The sequence below is a fragment of the Cephus cinctus genome, unplaced genomic scaffold (assembly GCF_000341935.2).
Source record: "Cephus cinctus unplaced genomic scaffold, Ccin1 Ccin1_scaffold0171, whole genome shotgun sequence".
Lineage (NCBI taxonomy): Eukaryota > Metazoa > Arthropoda > Insecta > Hymenoptera > Cephidae > Cephus > Cephus cinctus.
The window spans coordinates 167458-174102 of NW_014332895.1; the positions used below are offsets into that span (position 1 = coordinate 167458).

The 6645-nt window shown below is 42.1% G+C and overlaps 1 protein-coding gene across 1 annotated transcript in view; it reads left to right on the plus strand.

The window, feature by feature from the left end:
- The first annotated feature begins 4050 nt into the window (after positions 1-4050).
- LOC107264450 (ATP-binding cassette sub-family A member 17) overlaps positions 4051-6645 on the plus strand; it is a 12838-nt gene continuing 10243 nt past the window's right edge. Inside the window, exon 1 of the mRNA XM_015732694.2 lies at positions 4051-4156. The gene's annotated coding sequence lies outside the window, so the exon portion shown is untranslated. The remainder of the gene's footprint in view (positions 4157-6645) is intronic.

The window sequence follows — 6645 nt, forward strand, 5'->3', positions numbered from 1 at the left end:
CAGAATAGATAACACCAAGAAATCACATAAATAGCGAGAGCATACAATATAATTATTAAAACTAAAAGCATCCTATAGTTGCCTGTTTAAACCCTTTTTGATATGATAGATTTATTTTAGAATATTCATTGTGGCTATTAATTGGCCGTGTTCAGAAGGAACTGCAAATACGGCCGGCGAAAACACACGCGGTCGCCGCGAGGGTCGAGTGGATACCTCGAGAACAAAGGATTTCTAAGAGTCTATTAGGCCAGAGGGGCGCTCAATATTCAGCCATTAAATAATTCGGAAAATCTATAAGCAATGAACAGGAACTAGAAGATGTGAGACATCAATAAATTATAATATGAAATATCGCCTAAAAGCGTGGCGCTACTGAAAGAATTTATTATGAAAGATAACTTAATTTAGAGACAGATCCCAGTATAGAACTTACTTTAGGGCCTCATGCGGCAAAAATCAAACAAACAGAAAATTATCGAAATACCACTAAATCGCAAAGCCCAGCACTATCGTCCTTTTTGCTAGCCCGATGCGGGAAGACATTCACATCGGCACTCTCAAAATCGGAGATACGTCCGCTGAGGCAGAAGGCCTAAACGGTAATTTTTCGCTAACACCAAGAAATAATTTCGCCAATTTATAAAGGTAGTCAAGGGTCTCGCCAAATCTCGTAGCGGCAACGAATATCAAGGTCTCAAAAGCCAGAAGGGCTTCCTTCCTTCCTTCTATATCTTTTCCGTTATCAATTCTACGTTCTTTCTTCTTTTGACTACGCTTACTACTTTTCCTATTCGACCACTCACTAATAAGCTCCAAACGTAAGTGTAGTACTATTTCAATTTCACTGAGCTCGAGACCTCTTGACCCACACTATTTACATTATTTGGGCGCTGGCGGAACCGTGACAAAACATCGAACTTCGAACGTATTAATTGCTTAAGGGGTTTTTCGCGGCGAGGATCATCGCTAGTCACGAAGATGACCGAAGCTGTCGGCGGCACGTTCGGGAGTCTTCGGGTGCTGCGGTCCGTTCGTAGGCCAGGGATCGCGGGAGTCCGCGGTGCTGGCTGCTCTCCCTCCCTGTCACCGGCGGTACATCGGCCTGAGCCCGCCGTAGATATTCTCGCGGCCCCGCGGCAGGACGAGGAGGACACGTCAACTCCTGGTCGGCGGCAAGGGCGGCGTCGGTCGTAGGGCGTTCCAGCTGGACGGCCGGCAGACGAAAGCATGAGCCCCATCCCGGGGACTCTGGACTCTCCTGATTCCTTGGATGCAGCATCCCCTCCTCGTGAAGCGGCGGCAGTCGGTCTCCATGGGTCACCAAAAATCAGCGCCTCTTTCCTCACTTCCCCCGTTGTTCGGCATTGTTCCACCAGCTCTCACACCAATCGGTTTCACCAAAGCGTCATACATTATCCAAAGAAAGATAAAGAAAAAGAAAGCAAGCAGTATGCAAATAAAACCAAGCAAAGAAACATTAAAGCGGACGACAGGCGGGTTACTTAATAGTAAGGGATCTGTGCGCCTTAACCTAGGACTGACGTTTGGAGCGTTAAACAGTTAATTCCTACATCCCTCCTCCTGCGGGTCGTTTGTGGCGTGGATTGTCAAAAATTCACGTCACAATACATACAACTATGCATATAGCTTAGTTTCCACCGTGCAGAGTTTAAACAGAGTCAAGCAGCCCTATTGGTCAATTCCATTCAACCCCTATACGTAATTGGTTAACTCTGTTTAAACTCTGCACGGTGGAAACTAACGCTATGTTTAAACGACGGTCTTAAACCGATTAGTTAATACTGACCAAATACCACCAAACGACCACCAATCGATTGGTAAAAAGAAAAATGTCAAAAGTCGAAGTGGGAGGGGGGCTAACTTAATGCTAAAAATTTGTTATGGATTTTGAAAGTAAACCGAAAACCACCAACCGTTTTGAATGGACTACCAAATACCACCAAACGACCACCAATCGATTGGTAAAAAGAAAAATGTCAAAAGTCGAAGTGGGAGGGGGGCTAACTTAATGCTAAAAATTTGTTATGGATTTTGAAAGTAAACCGAAAACCACCAACCGTTTTGAATGGACTACCAAATACCACCAAACGACCACCAATCGATTGGTAAAAAGAAAAATGTCGAAAGTCAAAGTCGGGGGGGGGGGGCTAACTTTGCGGAGCTCCTAAAACCGTAGCGTTGTCCATCTCCCCCATCGACATATAGTACTGGACTGCTCATTGAAGCTTCAGAAAGTGTAATCGAGAATAGAAAGAGAGAGCACATTGTAGGAACCGTGCTGTCCTTTTCTATAATTTTTCTATTGATCGAAAGGCTTCTCGATGGAAGGGGTTCAGGACTGTAATATGCAAAATAAAAACCATGTGAAAGATTACTCCGCACATCTAGAATGTATGTACGTTGTTACAGTCGAATCATGGAGACAAAAGCTTCCGTGAGTCAAATCTCAATTGTCGTGATTACTTTATTGTAGTTGAGTTTATCAAAATTCAATATTACTAAAAAAAATGGTGATTCGCTGTGTTAAGTGTGGGCTACCACGAGACCTGTATTTTGAGCCCAATACGATAAGCTTTCACAATTAAGTAAAATGGAAAAATAACCTTAAATTTTATGATTAACATAAGAATAAATGAATTCTTAAACTTATAAAATATATAAATAAAGTTCATCATGAAACATACATTTTACTGCGCGGGGTTCCCTTATTCCTGATTCCGCTCCTGCCCAAGAGAAGGACAGCACGGTTCCTACGATGTGCTCTCTCTTTCTATTCTCAATTACACTTTCTGTACTACAGTGAGCAGTCCAGTACTATACATATGTCGATGATCTCCCGACTCATCTCTGTCACAAGGCACCGCCGTACAGACGCCATAAGGGAACGTGGACGATCACCGCCAACACCTAATGACGTCCACCCCGAAGGAGTTGGAGGGCTCGTTGCCGTATCGCCTACCGACTGGCGACAGAAGAGGCACGAGAGTAGCAGGCCCAGCCGTACCTAGTGCACGGTACGTGCTAAAGGCTGGTGCACTCTGTCCCGAAAAGCGCCTCTCGAAACCTCGCACATGGAAAGTGGCTACTGGGAGAAGGTCTACAAGATCCTCCTAACAAAGCAAGTAACAACAGCGATAGCAGCCGGAAGACTCGAGGAGCCAGCAATACCGAGACTACTGCGACTAGTGGAGGACGCGCCTTCACACCTCTAAAGCCAAGGCAGCGAGGAGGATGATCCCGTGGACGCTACCGAAGGGACAGTCAGGAGGCTGTCTTAATATTACGATCCAGGGAAGAAAAGTTACCGTCGAGAACCGGCTCCGTAGATGGGGAAACATGTACCTCGATGGAGTAACAGCATCCGCATCCTGAGACAGAGCTAAGGAACCTCGTTGGGAATAATCGCTATCGTCTAACATAGTATTGATAATGTAATATTAATTATCTACTAACGTTATATTTTGAGTATCGTCCTATCATAATATAAAGGGACTCCTAACCGTGTTTAAATTATGGCGCGCGGGAATAAGTTCGGCAGAGGGCCCGACGCGTTAGATTAATGGCCGGTTTCTTCACCTCCAGATAAGTTCCCGATAACTTTATCCGAAAGACATCTAGCACAATCGGTTTTCTTCACATCCGTATAGTTCTTATCCGATGGACAAAGTTATCCACCAGCCACAGTAGCAGATATCTGGCAGATATTGAATTCAGCGCCACCAAGTGTTGTTATAGTAAACTACAGCCCCCCACCCCGAATGCTACGTAACCACTCGCGCGTTTTCTATTTTTTTATTCTTGTGAAAATACAAACACAAAAATGGATTTGTTTATAAACATCGATATTTTTAATTATGATGATGACAATGAAGATTATGAATTTCTGGAAAGAAGGCAGTATACAATTTATACATTCTGTGTTAAAAGTTAGTCCCATTGAGGATAGCTATATGTGAGATGCGATACAGTGAAGAAAACGGACATTTTAGATAACTGACAGATATCTTTATCCGGAGGATAGTTATCAGGAGGTGTGGGGATATCACCACCGAGCGTACGCGAGTCGATAGATTGCTTTCTTGCTGGGTATCTGTCCTGGTGAATAGACGTGTTGCAAATTCTCTCAATACCGGTGAGTTCTGAGGTTTGATTAACGTGGAATTTTCCTGGCAATCTTGCCGTCTGTTATCGCTCGCGAATCCTTCTAATTCGAGACTATTTTCGTCATCGGGAAAATTCCGTGGTTATCGTCTCTCTTCCTATTGTAACGAAGAATTGTATAATTTAGATTAGTATTATTGCGTTCTAATTAATAGAGTGATTTCTGGATCCTGGGGTGTGACCACTGAGCCTACGTATCGTTATTGCTTCTCAATATCGAGACGTATCTTAGTAAACATATGTTTGCTATCGTCTTACTTTGCTTCGATTATTTGAAAGAATTACGACTCTGTAAATTTACCTGTTTCTTATTTATTTCATTCTCGCGAATATTAGTTTTATTCACCATTGTCTTATTACTGTTATCTCTTTGCTGTATTCTGTTCAAATTCCGAAATACTGTGATATGCCATTGCATAGCGTTTTCTAGTAATTGTGTTATCGTAATACTCCAACCTTAGGGCTATCGGTCCGTGAAGGATGCGCTGTTAGCTACGTCTATGTAGTACGGTTGCCAGGGCTATCGTACGATTCTTACACGACAAGTACTATTTCTCTTGTAATCTATACGCGATCGATTTTCGACATATCTCTGGGCATATCACTCCCGTTATTAATACTGTCGATATTGTAGTGCAAAACTTTGTTCTTTCGTACCCAAGTATTTCACGTAATTGGAGACCTAGCTATCGAGCGGTCCACCCGTCTGCACTCATTGTTTTTTTTATGTCCTAATAAAGAGGGCTTTGTTCTAATTTGTTCAAATTCGATTCTGTGATTTTTCGTGATTTTGCGAACTCCCAATCAAAGATACCCGCCCCTCTATCATTCTGTTCCGCGGTGAACAGGCTGAGCTAGTGCGTTGTCGACCGATTTGTCGTGAGAGCGGTTACTGGATAACTTGTCTCGTGAAATCGGTATTTCTAGAGAATACCTGGCGCCCAGGTCTTTTGCCGGTTATAGTCTCGATTGTTGCTCTCGCGAGAATTCGTGTACATACTTGTGTACGGGATATTTTGTTTTATTCGCGATTCTAGTTTCACGCCAAATAAATATTCCCGTTACAATGTATAGGATCATATAGGATTAAAGGATGGAAGGATTATGTGTGATCAGTTGCAATGGTGATACGGTTCGTAGATTTGTTCAAACTAGGTGAGAAACCAGAGATGAGTGGGGAGATGCACAACGCTCCGGTTTTAGGCGATACCAAAAGCATGGCGCTAAATCGTAGCGGCGAGTCCGGGAGTAGGATTTCGTGATCATCGCCTCTGTCGATGTTACAGATTTCGCGTAGCCGCGCGGATCATGATCATCGTTCCAGCCGATATTGCAGTCAGCGAAAATGAATGGATTGCTCGGTGGTGGGGAAAAAGTTGCCGCCCCTCACAAACCGTTCTTGACAAACAGGCGGAACAGCAAGGTCTTCCGTCCAACCGAACCCTAAACGTTTGTATGGACGTAATGCGCAAACAAATGTGTATATTCAAATAAATTTCAAAGTTATAAAAAATGCATAGAAATATTGGTTTTCACTCTTTACCTCTCATCATGCCGAAAATGAACATTAAACAAAGAATGGCGAAATTCGTTGGTAAATGAAACGACCGAGAACAGTTCAAAGAGAAATTTTGAAATATCATAGATAAATATCTATGACCCGCAGGTTGTCGTTGTTTATGCCTTTATTGTAATAAAATAAATAAATTAATTGGATACACTCTTTAATCTGTTAATCCCATTTGCAGAACATTAAAAAATGAATGGCGAAATTCGTTGGTAAATGAAACGACCGAGAACAGTTCAAAGAGAGATTTTGAAATATCATACATAAATATCTATAGAAAATTTAATTTAGAATTAAACGAGCATCGTAGCTGAGTCAATAACCTGTCAAGATATACCGCTGCTGGATACGGGTTCGATCCCCCATGAAGAACTCTTTAATCATCTTCTTTTTTTTTATTTTACTACAAAAATTGTTCAAGGTTCCTCTCTTTTAACCTTTCTAGGTTGCCCAAACTTTATTTTAAGTTTATATATATCTTTTTTAATTTTATCTATGATAGAATCGACTAATATTTTAAACGCCCGCTCGTACCGCGCGACCGGCGACTTGAGCGATTGCGGGTCCTCTCTCGCTGAGGGGTCTCCTATTGCTGTTACTGCTGCCGCTGGTTCTTATAATCTTATAAATACTTTTTTATTTGCAATCTTCAGTTCCAGTGCCCAGTGTAAACTCAATAAGATTTACTATGAGAAAATAATGATTAGCTCACTTCATTACCTGGAATCAATAATCTTGAGAATCAAATATGGAAATGACCATTATCTCTGTCTGTAATTGTTCGTCCACGTGGAGAAGGGTGGCGCGAATCGGCTTATACTATTTTTCAAGGTTCCTCTCTTTCAAATTTTCTCGGTTGCCCAAACTTTATTTTAAGCTTATATAAAATATTT